This window comes from Triturus cristatus, chromosome 4_1 (genome assembly GCF_964204655.1).
Source record: "Triturus cristatus chromosome 4_1, aTriCri1.1, whole genome shotgun sequence".
Classification (NCBI taxonomy): Eukaryota; Metazoa; Chordata; class Amphibia; order Caudata; family Salamandridae; genus Triturus; species Triturus cristatus.
Genome location: NC_140585.1, coordinates 774,715,366 through 774,728,604, shown reverse-complemented (window position 1 = coordinate 774,728,604; position 13,239 = coordinate 774,715,366). Strand labels below are relative to the sequence as shown.

The 13,239-nt window shown below is 41.8% G+C and overlaps 1 long non-coding RNA gene across 1 annotated transcript in view; it reads left to right on the top strand.

Moving 5' to 3' along the window:
• Positions 1-2,863: 2,863 nt before the first annotated feature.
• LOC146855510 (uncharacterized) overlaps positions 2,864-13,239 on the top strand; it is a 117,749-nt gene continuing 107,373 nt past the window's right edge. The window contains exon 1 of the long non-coding RNA XR_014980848.1: positions 2,864-3,150. This is a non-coding gene — a long non-coding RNA (uncharacterized LOC146855510). The remainder of the gene's footprint in view (positions 3,151-13,239) is intronic.

Genomic DNA, 13,239 nt, shown 5'->3' with positions numbered 1-13,239 from the left:
GTTATAGTTAGGTGAACTAACTATAACGGGGGAATTTCTATGGTTTAGTACGAGTGAAATGTCCAACTAACTATAACTTTCCCCAAAAACTATGGATTTTTCAGGGAATTTCTAAGGTTTTTTAAATGCTAATTTCTAATTATAACGAGCCTAAAACCTATGGTTTTTTCAGTGAATTTCAAAGGTTTTTTTAAATGCTAGTTTCTAACTATGCTACAGAGGTTGGACATCTGAAGAAAGAAGAAAAAACGCAGAAAGAAGCAAAAGAAATGCAGAAAGAAGCAACGGAAGTCCACAAAGACGAAGAAAAGGGCAGGAAAAACCTGAACATGTCCAGAAAGAACCAACAGAGGAGCAGAAAGAGGCCTTGTTGCAAAATCATCCTGTACCCACAACTTTTTCAGACGGGTACTGGTGGTAACTGACTCTGACTAACCAGGTCTAGGGCCAGTGCTATGCTAAAAGACACTTAGAATACAGTGAAAACACCTACATACACTAGGGAACACTATGCGTTGGGGTATCCCTGTGATTAGCATGACCTCCTCTGTAAGTCCCTAGTACATAATAGGGCAGGGGGATTAAAACTACCTCCTAAAACGCGCCACGGGGCGAGTTTGCACAGTGGTGAAGGGAGGGGGGTCCTGAGGTGACATGTGTGCAAACACGCTCTGAGGTCGTTTTAAGTTGGGAGATTAAGTCCCCTTCAATCCTGAGGGTCCCTGGGGTCCAACTAGCCCACTAGGTACCTCCAGTAAGCGCCACAGAGCTGCGTTGCACAGAGGTGTAAAAAGGGGCATGGCCTGGACCACCTCTCTGCAGCGCAGACTTGTGGCGCCTACTGGCGGTATCTGGTGGCCTAGTTGGCCCCCAGGGGCCCTCAGGATTGAAGGGGACTTAATTCCCCAACTTAAAACGCGCCACAGGGCGTGTTTGCACACGTCACCTTTGGCCCCGCCCCCTCCCTTTACCACTGTGCAAAGGCGCCCTGTGGCACGTTTCAAGTTGGGGGATTAAGTCCCCTTGAATCCTGAGAGTCCCTGTGTCCAACTAGCCCACCATACACCTACAGTAAGCACCACAGAGCTGTGGCACTTACTGGACATACCTGGTGGGTTAGATGGCCCTGCGAGGCTTCCGCCCTGTCATTCCAAACAGCAGTGTCCCAGGGTGGGCACGCCGGGACACTGCAGGAGCTGGCCCTGGGGGGTGGCGGTCCCCAGGGCCATCACAGGCTCCAGGAGGGGGGCCGCGGATCCCCCCTCCCTATCTGTTCAAAGCCCCGGGGAGGTGGTGGTTCCCTGGGCTCGGGGGTCCTTAACGAACCCCCAAATTTACATATTAGTGCCCCGGGGAGGTGGCGGCCCTCGGGGCATGTGGGGGGGCACATGCCCCTCACACAGGTATTTCTTTTTAAAAAAGAAGCCCCGGGCTGGCGGTCCTCGTGGCTGCGGGGGACACAGTGTGCCCCAGCAAATAATTAATCAATGCCCCAGGGGGTGGCAGTCCCAGGGTCTTGGGGGGGCCTTTGAGGCCTTTGCGCTTTAGTTTTTCTGTTTTCTTGCGCCTCGGTTACTGAGGCACAAGATGGCTGCCAACACTTCCTGGTCTGGAGTGTTGACAGCCAATTAGAATAAAGCTCGTGGTCGGGAGGGTGCGCGGATCAACCACGCCTCTATATATCGAAACTTTTATTTTTTTATTTTCTCAGCAACTACTGAACGGATTTACACCATTTTAAAAAAAAAGGCGCTTTCTGAACCAAGCACTACCTTTTTGCCAAATTTGGTGTAATTCCGTTCAGCAGTTTTGGCTGTAACCATGTCTAAAGTTTCCTATGGTAAATTGATTTATTTACCTCTATTTTTTTATTTTCTCTGCAACTACTGAATGGATGTACACCATTTAAAAACAGGGCGCTTTATGAACCAAGCACTACCTTTCTGCCAAATCTGGTGTAATTCCGTTCAGCAGTTCGGGCTGTAGCCGTGTCTAAAGTTTCCTATGGGAATTAACATGGAGAAAACACATTTTGGGACCCCCCTTTTTTCTCGGCCCTTGTTTGCTGAATCACCCCGAAACTATCAAGATAGGAGCTGACCGGAGCGCCCCACTAGTTTTGAAAATTTCGCGATGATTCGTCATCCGGCGCCAAAGCTATTGGGAAAACAAAAAACGCTTTTCCTATGGAAACTAGGTCCTATCTATACATGTGTTTGTGTGTATATATAACATCTCATTCCGTATTCCTCCATTTGCACTATAATATAGCTGTATTTGCACAAAAGTTTAGCGATGTTTTGCACATAACTAGGTATTTGAACCAGTTTCAACGTATTCAATGCTGAATTTGTATATTACTTGCGTTCTTTGCATGCAAGCGCCCTTTGCACATAAGTATTTACCTTTTTTAAAACTAGGTTTTTATGTGTTATGTTTTCATCCATTTGTAATATGTTTTGTTTATTGGATGGAATTTGTATTGTGCCCTGTATTTCATGTTTATCAGTTTAAAATAAATAATAATTCTGATGAATACAAGTGGACGTTTAGAGAATGGAGCAGGATATATTATCTCCGTGTGCAAGCTGGTTATTTGCAAATGACAGTACAAACAAATACCAATTAAGATGGCAAAGATATACATAGCCATCTCTGTATTTTAGATCAGCTCTGCAAAGTTTTTTAACATACTGTATTTTTGTCATTACAATTTGTGGTTTCAGGGAGTAATAACTTACATTTAGTATTTTGTCTATGTCCAGCTTAATGCAGATCGACGTCATTAGGTAGCATCATGTCTGTGCCTTTAAATTTATGTTCTAGCTTCCCGTTTGTTAAGTGATCAAGGACACAGCCCAGTGTCCGAAACGCGTCTGAGGCAGCACCGTTTGTTCACAGCATAAAAATAAATAATAATTCTGGCATCAGCTTATCGAAGTGTCCGTGTTCCTGTTTGTGCAAGGAAGCACTTGGGAGAAGTGGAGTGGATTTGTCACAGGAAGTTGTTTTTTTCCTGAATTCACGGACCCCTCACCCGGAAGCAGGCTGACCATTTGTCAAACCATTTGGAGCTTCGTGTTCAGCAATGAGCAATGGCGGTCGGCCCCCTGTGAACGGGTTCAAGACTACAGCAGCGCAGGATCCGAGGTAATTAGTAAAAGTCAGAGGACTCGCACAATTGCCATATGTATGCGGTAGGCTATAGTTACATTATATCGCAGGTGGGGAGGTGCTAAATATGCCAGTACGGGCTTCAGTTTAGTGATTAAACAGCCCATTGCTAATAACTCGAATGATACAGCTGGTGCAATGTCTAATGAACGGGAACGGGAGATGGCGGCAGACAAACTTTTTCTTAACCTACCTAAGGATCCACAAGGAGGAGGAGGTAGCAAAACTATCGATATAAGCAATAACAGCGATGTTAAGAGTCTTATGAAGGCACTAAAAAAAAACAGTCGGAGCGAGCTCACCAAATGGTGGGAGATAAGATCACTAGAAAAATACCACGAAGTGGGAAGAATTCCCAGAGGCCTCAGGATAATGCTGGCACCGAGTTTTGACAGCCTTAACCCACTCCTGAAGGAGTGGGCTGAGAGTAATCTGGAGGCATCTATGCGCTTGTTGTGTCTGCTGGTGAAATATGCCAGGATCGACCGTGACAAAAACATGGAAGAAATCCCAAGGATCAATAATGAGTTGAGCAAACCAGAGTTTTTGGATAGTAAGGAATATATTGATAAAAGTATGAAAGAGATGAATGACCGCCTAAGGAAACAAGAAAAAGTGATCAAAACCAGGAAGGCGTTTAAGTTTGCCCGCGACAAGCAGGATTATGAGTTGGGGCAAATTTTTACATTTGCATGCAAATTGGACAACTTGCGCAAACAGAAGGACAGTGGCATTAATAAAATAGCGACAAATCTCAGAAAACCTGATATGGCTACTAGCGACTCCAACATATGCACCTCGGATGCCAGCTTAGTTCCAAGTGAAGAAGAATCAGATGATGGCAACCCTGGTGCAAAGCAAGGGGATTTAGGGCAATTGACACTGGCAGAGGAACTGGGTTATATCAGGATGGAGCGCAAAAAATCGTCACGCCAGCGCAAACAAAACGCCTCAACAATCAAAGGCGAAATACAAGGAGACGTGAACGATGGAAATGCTTCAGAAACAAGGGGAAGGCGGCAGCAAAATCGGTATTGGAAAATCAACAAATAATAGACAACAACACCATTGTCAACCATACTAACATTGATTTGGATCAGGCTGAGAAACAATTGTTATCATTAGGTTTGTCCTTCTGTCCCGAGAGTAATTTCAGATATTGCAGCACTCACATTGATGTCTTCAAGTTTATTTGGAAGATCAAGTTAAGAAAATATTTCACCATTAAAAACAATTTGGAACAAAAGAATAACTTAGAAAGTAAGACCAACACTACCCAACAAGAGTTACAAGTCAAGGATATGTCTTTGGTCCGTACTTTACATGATCTTAACAATGAAGACATCCAAACTAGTAATACGCAAGAGTTAGCAAGGGCAGAGGATAGTAACATATCCAAACCAGGACAAAGCCCCTTCAATCCAGTCTCCACGTTTTTTCCGAACATGCCACGTGATGCCATTGATATTTATCACGACCGGGTCATTGAGGAACTGAAAAAATTACAGCACAAAACCAAAACAAAACAAAGGCCACCTAACGAGCAAATGAAGCAATATTCGACACTGATGAACAAACTCAAGAAAAATAACACCATTGTAATCAATAAATCGGATAAAGGTGGGAATATTGTGCTCTGGGATAAGAAAGAATACAGTAAAGAGGCTTATCGCTACTTAAATGATGAGGTTTGCTACAAGAAATTCAACATGGCATCGGGAAATACGATTAAAAAAAACTATAAGGATGAACTAAACAAATGGAGAAGGGAAGGTCTCATCTCTAGAGACGAATTTACGTTTCTCAATATACAATTTCCAACCTTACCAAACATCTATTTCATACCAAAGGTACATAAAAAGGAAATCCCTGTTCCGGGGAGACCTATTGTGTCATCCATTTACAGTACCTTCAATAATGCATCGAAATATATTGACTTTTATCTCCAGGAATTTGTCACGAGTTTACCGGCATACATTAAAGACACTACAGATTTTTTGCATCAACTTAATAACTGTGAATGGTCTAAAGAATATCTTTTTTAACAAAGGGCATATCAGCTTTGTACACGAGCATTGCCCACCCTGAAGGAATGAGATCAGTGGAATTTTATTTGGGCAAGAGACCTATTGAAATGTACCGCCATAGTCAAATGTTGATTAGAATGATTCATTGGTGTCTCCACAACAATGTTTTTATGTTTGATAATGCGGTCTTTCAACAACTAAGAGGAGTGGCTACGGGGGCATGCTTCTCCCCCAGCTACGCGGGGCTCCACGTTGGCTGGTGGGAGGAGCATGTGCTCAAGGTACAGCCTCCCACTGTATGGTCTAAACATATTGTCAAATACTGGCGATACATAGCCGATGTGTTCATTGTATGGCGAGGAACAGAAGATCAAGCTAAGCAATTTGTTGATTACATCAATGATAATATGTTAAACCTACATTTCACTGCTAATATTGACTGTGTTGTCACGAATTTTCTTGACATTCAAGTACAAATAGCAGATTGTAGGATTGAAACCTGTTTGTTCAGTAAGCCTACATCGGGTAACATGGTGTTACATACAGGGAGTTTTCATCCACCACACAATATAGCTAGTATCCTGTAGGGCGAGTTCATTCGCATACACAGAGCATGTAGAACTCCAGAAGCCAGACAATATCACCAGTTGGAGGCTAAGAAGAGATTGGAAGCCAGTGGTTATACATCAGGCAGGCTAGAAATGGCCATGAGGAAGGCAAATGCCCTCAATCGTACAGCCCTTCCAGACCCCAATAGGAATTTTCAGCAAGAAGATGATTATCTATGTGATAAGGAGGCTGGTGAAAATTCAGAAATTAGGCTAGTCACAGGTTACAGCAGGCAAGCTAAACACATTAAAAATATTATCAAGAAAGAATGGCCAATTGTTCTCACTGATCTTACCTTAAAAGAGGTTGTTCACACCACTCCAACAGTAACCTTTAGATGTGCGTACTCTATGCGCTATGAGCTAGTGAAAAATAGCCCAGAAACCAATGTAACAGCAAGCTGGCTGTCACCCCGTAAGGGATTCTTTAGGTGCAGCTCATGCCGAGCTTGCAAGTTTGGCACCAATACTGCCACTTACTTGACATCTTTTTCAGATGTCCCTATCGCTCTGAAGGCCCACTTCACCTGTAGAACGGAGTTTGCTGTCTACGTCCTCAAATGCAGTTGTAACCTATGCTACGTAGGCAGCACCAAACTACAGGTGCATGTGCGGATCCTTCAACATCTCAGAGCGATAGTGAACTCTGACCAGGCCTACACAGTGGCCCTGCATTTTAAAGTTGTACACAATAACAATTTGAACTGTTTACAGTATTTTGTTATTGATGCCGTGGCACCATGCAAGAGGGGTGGTAACAGGGAGAAAGCACTGCGTCAACTCGAGTCACGCTATATAGTGGGGCTTGACAGTATGTCCCCGACGGGTCTGAACATAGGTGAAGATCTATACAACATTTTATAGGTGTTGGCCATTATTCAAGCCATTTCATCCTATGTGGTATCTGTAGATTCTCTTCTGGGCAGCATTTTTATAACAGCTATGTAGGTATTGTTTCTCCAGGAGATCCATTTGCAGATTTTCCAAGCTGTTTTCCTAGATAGTTTTCTCGCTCTGTTCCGGTATTTTTTCTGTAGTGTTTTTTTCTGTAATGTTACTTTTTTTTTTTTTACTCGCATATTTTATATTTCATGATCTCTAGCCATCTGGTGGACCTTAGGTTTTTTTTTTAGGACAGTCTCTTATCTAGGTGTAGATAGTATAAGGATTTATCCAAAGTATGATTTTTGAATTACCACCCTAGATTATTGGGGCCGAACCTATGGATACTCCTATGTGTAATTTCTCTTTTTTTCTATAGGGAGTATGGCCGCCATATATCCTGTTTGTAGCACTAGTTAGCAACTTTTTTAAACTCCTTTTTATGAGCACTTAAGCACTATTATTGCACTGTTCCACACTATAGACCCATTCAGTGCTTCGATAAGCGTTGTTCTGGCTGTATGACAACTACCCTCTGGCCATATCATCATCAAATAAAATCAATAGAACAATATGTAAACATTGAATATATGCTTAGCTTTGCATAAATATGGATATAGGTATTGGTCATCCTTGCATAGAGTGCCTGTTTTAACATATTCGTACATCAATATAGCTGCATTTGCACATTTGTATAGTGATGTTTTACACATGACTTGGTATTTGAACCTGTTATAACATCTCATTTCGTATTCCTCTATTTGCACTATAATATAGCTGTATTTGCACAAAAGTATAGCGATGTTTTGCACATAACTAGGTATTTGAACCAGTTTCAACGTATTCAATGCTGAATTTGCACATTACTTGCGTTCTTTGCACACAAGCGCCCTTTGCACATTAGTATTTACCTTTTTTAAAACTAGGTTTTTATGTATTATGTTTTCATCCATTTGTAATATGTTATGTTTATAGGATGGAATTTGTATTGTGCCCTGTATTTCATATGTTTATCAGTTTAAAAAATAAAATATTCTGATGAATACAAGTGGACGTTTAGAGACTAGAGCAGGATATATTAGCTCTGTGTGCAAGCTGGTTATTTGCAAATGACAGTACAAACAAAGACCAATTAAGACGCAAAGATATATATAGCCGCCTCTGTATTTTAGATCAGCTCTGCAAAGTTTTTTCACATACTGTATTTTTATCATTACAATTTGTGGTTTCAGGGAGTAATAACTTACATTTAGTATTTTGTCTATGTCCAGCTTAATGCCGATCGACGTCATTAGGTAGCGTCATGTCTGTGCCTTTAAATTTATGTTCTAGCTTCCCGTTTGTTAAGTGATCAAGGACACAGCCCAGTGTACGAAACGCGTCTGAGGCAGCACCGTTTGTTCACAGCATACAAATAAATAATAATTCTGGCATCAGCTTATCGAAGTGTCTGTGTTCCTGTTTGTGCAAGGGAGCACTTGGGAGAAGTGGAGTGGAGATATATATATATATATATATATATATATATATATATATATATATATATATATATATAAACAACCAAAAACGCCATGGCGTTTAAAAATGGAAAGCACTCAAAGAAATTCAAAGTATCGGTGGTCACGAGGTTTGTAATAGAAATCAAAGACGGACTTAAGCAACATTGTTAAAAGATACATGGTGGCCATCTTAGAGTGATTAAATTACAAGCGCTGTTCCTATATTACTAAATAAAGTGCAGTGGTGCAAAATTAAAAAAAACACTCAATGGCACCATATATTCATTAGGTGCAGTCCTCAGGGGGAAAAAGGCAGATGTTAACAAATTTCATATATATATATAATTCACTGAAAAAACCATAGGTTTCACACATGTTATAGTTAGCGGAAATTTTACTGATAAAAAACCAATGAAATTCCCCCGTTATAGTTAGTGCAGGAAACTATAACTCACGCGACGGCAATCCTCTGCTGATGCTAATACTGTATTTAGACACTCATTTGCCCATGTCTTCTTCCATAAATTTTTAGCTATACATATATTACAAATATTTTTTTTTCATAAAGACACATATGTCATCAGCAGAAGATTGCGGTCGCGTGAGTTATAGTTTCCTGCACTAACTATAACGGGGAAATTTCATTGGTTTTTTATCAGTAAAATTTCCGCTAACTATAACATGTGTGAAACCTATGGTTTTTTCAGTGAATTTGCAAGGTTTTTTAAATGCTAATTCCTAACTATAACGTGTGTGAAACCTATGGTTTTTTCAGTGAATTTGTACGTTTTTTTAAATGCTAAGTTACTTTACGCCATTCGTGGCGTGCGCGCCCACTTAACGCAGTTCGTTCCGTGCGCGCACGGTGCGCTTCGCGCACCGCGCGCCCACTTTACGCAGTTAGTGCCGTGCACGCACGGTGGGCACGCGGTGCGCTACGCGCACCGCGTGCCCACGTTACGCTAGATGGGCCATGTACACACAATGCGCTTCGCGCACCGTGCGCACATGGAGGACATATTATGCGCTTCCTTGTGATAGGTGATCTGTTGAAATTTTTTGGGGAAATGCTGTTGTTCTTATATGCCATGCACAAATGGTGGCCTTCGGCCACCATTTGCACACGGGGTGGAGAGAGTGTGGATTTTTTAAAAAAAAAAAGTTTTTAGCGTACGGTAAGCGTAATCGGCGAAATTTTCGAAAAATAAAAAATTACCGTTTTTTGCCTTGGGGGATCTTTGAAGACTCAACTAACATGGTTATGTGCATGGGCAGCCCCTTTATATGTTTTTGGCATTTGTTTATCAGCTCCCCCCTCAGAGTGCGAGAGAGAAAATGGCGGCCGCCGCTTCCTGGTTTCGACCGATTCGAATGTTTACTAAGATCTAAGGGCCAATCAGAATCACGCTCGCGCACTCCACCGTACGCGTACGGTAAGCGCACCGTAAGCGCACCGTAAGCTGGCTCAGATATATATATATTGATTTAAAGGCTATTTTCTCAGAATCTACTGAACAGATTTACACCAAACCTACAAAAGGCACTTCCTTGACCTGAGGACTACCTCTCTGCCAAATTTCAAGTAATTCTGTTCAGCCGTTCGGGCTGTAGCTGTGTCTAAAGGTCCTATGGAAAAATGCATGGGAAAAACGCGTTTTGAGACCCCCCTTTTATCTCAGCCCCCGCTTGACGAATCCCCCTGAGACTTTCAGGGTAGGAGCGGAGCGTAGCGCCCCACCTATTTTGAAAAATTCGCAAGGATTCGTCGACCGGCGCAAAAGTTATTCAAAATAGAATGTTGCGGATTTCCTATGGAAACGTGGTCCTAACTATAACTACCTACTGGCGACCGCCAGTAGGTAATATATATATATATATATATATATATATATATATATATATATATATATATATATATATATATACAAACAAACTCCTCCATTGCCGAAAGAGAGAGGCCACACGGGGAAATTTCTTTTGGAAGCCTTTATTTGAACAGCTATTTGGCACGATGCATTTCGGCTGGATTAGCCTTCCTCAGGTGCTGCTGTAGTCACAGGATACTGCCCCACCCGTGTTTTGAATAGTCCTGCATCCCTCTGATTGGTGGAGACGCCCAGTGCTCCTGGTCATGTGATCGCCCCTCGTGGTGTAATGCATTACACACTACATCTCCCAGAGTTCCTCTTGCCTGGGTAGAGGTTGCGCGGAGCCGGATTGAAAGAAAATCAGCCCGTTACTACTGGTACTCTGCAGGAAAAACACAGGTGACTGTTGAAAATGTCCTGGTTGCCATGTATAATCATAAAGTACTTCCTCAGGTCCCCTTACGCTCGAGCCTCTTAAAGTTAGTGTCCACCGGGCTGCGGGTTTACATTGCAATGAAGAAAACCCCATGTGAAGTCACAAGCTGCATTCAGCAGCAGCTCTTGTATCTCCTACTTGCTGAGGCGGGTTGGAGAAATTCCGATACCTCAGAAAAAAGAAAATGTATATATATACATCCTATATATAGATAACACCCCTATCTTAGCATAAATACTAAGCTGATACGAATAGTTCAAAGAAATAATGTGGATAAATATCCAATCCATTTAGGTTCGTATCGTCGGTGTGTCACCCCCTACTTTGATTTATTACGCCCTGAATGGGCATTAGGACAGCCGGTGAGAGAGGTTTTTGATGAGGCTGAAAAAATGGGGGCACAAAGATGATCTGAACATAACTTAATAACATTCGTTTTGGTGCCCAAAGTTCCCACATTTTATCCTAGGTGAACCCACAACTCCTCATCATTGTTCAGCCCTACCGGAGCCTTTGTTTGGAGATCAATTATATAGGTAGATTCCAAAATGCGGAGCTGACGTACCCTATCCCCTTCCCTTTCAGATTTAACCACTTGATCGATGCAGTGGAATTTCAATAAATCACGATTGCTTTGATGGAATTTCTTGAAATGACGAGCAACCGGATATGCGGGATCCTTGTTTGTAATAGCCCGCATATGTTCAAGGATGCGTTTTTTGGTAGGGTGTATCGTGCTTCCAATATAGCGTTTGGGGCATGGACAGGTTAGGCAGTAAACAGTAAAGTCAGAATTGCAATTTAGAAGCAACTTGATCTTACGAATTGGTCTAGGATCGCCTGGTCTACCTTGGTAAGTTGTTACTTTTTCACTAAATTTACATGCCTTGCAATGTTTACAAGGAAAGAAACCTGGGATGCCTATTCGGGTTTTGACTCTGGGGACCGAATCATAATGACTATGAATTAAGTAGTCCCCTACCGACATGATGCGTTTGTATGTGATTTGTGGGCAAGATGGTAATTTCTTTTTCAGGATGTTATCAGGTTGTAAGATGTGCCAGTTCTTTTTGAAGATCTGCACCATCTGGCTAGATTTCTCATTAAAACTGGTAATCATCCAGACCGGGCCATTTTCTTCTGATTTAGCAGATTTTTTAGTTATTAATAAATCTTTTCTGTTTATCTTTTTGATTTTAATTTCTGCTGAGGTCAGGTCTGAGTTGGTGTATCCTCTCTCCTTGAACCTCTTGGTGGCTTCAAATTTAACCTGTTCATACTCAAGATCTTTGGAACAATTCAGTTTAAGGCGCAGAAGTTCACCAAATGGTATATTTTTGATGACACTTCGTGGGTGATGGCTACCCGCATGCAAAACAGTGTTGCCTGCAGTAGGCTTTCTAAACAGTCTGGTAGAAAGTACATCTTTGTCCACATAAACCTCAAGATCTAAGTAGGTGACTGAAATATTACTGATTTCACCTGTGAACCTAAGGTTTAGTTCATTCATGTTTAGAGAGGCTACAATTTCCTCAGCCGAGGAGCGACTGCCGCGCCAGACTATGAAAAGGTCAACTATGTATCTTGCCCATAAAATGTTTTTTTCAATCCAATGATCATTGGGTTCCCCCCAGGCCACGTGCTTCTCCCACCAGCCCACGAAAAGATTCGCATAGCTAGGGGCGAAGCACGTGCCCATGGCGGTTCCACGCAACTGGCAGTACAATTGTCCTGCAAATGTGAAAATATTGTTTGTTTGTTTGTAATCATTTGTAAAAGCATTTCATTGTGTTTACAATATTTGATTGGTCTTTTGTTAAAAAACCATTCAATAGCTGTGATGCCGTCTTGATGGTCAATACAGGTATAAAGACAGGTAATATCCAGGGTAATGAGCAACATATCCTCTTCCCAAGTAACCCCTTCAATAAGTCTTAAGAAGTCCTGAGTATCCTTGATGTAAGAGGCCAAGTCCTTCACCAAGGGAGCTAGGAAAGAGTCTATATAGCTTGACGTATTTTCTAAGAGGCTGTCAATAGATGCCACAATTGGCCTGCCTGGAGGATTAGTCACACTCTTGTGCACCTTTGGAAGGTGATAGAACGTTGGTATTGTGGGTGTTTGACAACGCAAGAATAAGAATTCATCTTGGCTTAGTAAGCCATAATTTCTCCAAAGTTGTAACAGGTTGTGGTACACATCAATGCTTTCCAGGTAGATCCTTCTTGATATTGGCATGTAGCAATCTTTATCATTCAATTGCCGCATAGCTTCTTTATGGTATTGATCTTTGTTAAAAATTACCATATTATTCCCTTTGTCTGAGGGTTTGATTTCAATAGTTTGATTTTTTTTCAAGGACTTTAAGGCCTCCCAGTGTTTCCTAGGGATGTTATATTGTCATTTATTAAAGTCCCTGCAGTTGGCCAATGTTTTTAAATCAAGGATCACTGCCTCACTAAAAACGTCTATGGCATCAAAAGGTGTCTTTGGGACCACTCAAGATTTTCTTTTGAAATTACTTAGCCCCCCCGTTTGATTCATACCAGCTTCTGCCAAACATACATCCAGATTGTCCTCTCCATTGTGGGTGGATGTAGATGTGGAACTGAGTGTGTGCATGGTCATGAGGGCTTCCAGATCGTGTCCTATTAGTGCATCTGGTTCGTTGTCCATACCTTCATGTGCTGCGGCAGATCTTACAATTTGTGGATGGAGTAAATATATTTTCTGTAGTTTTAATTT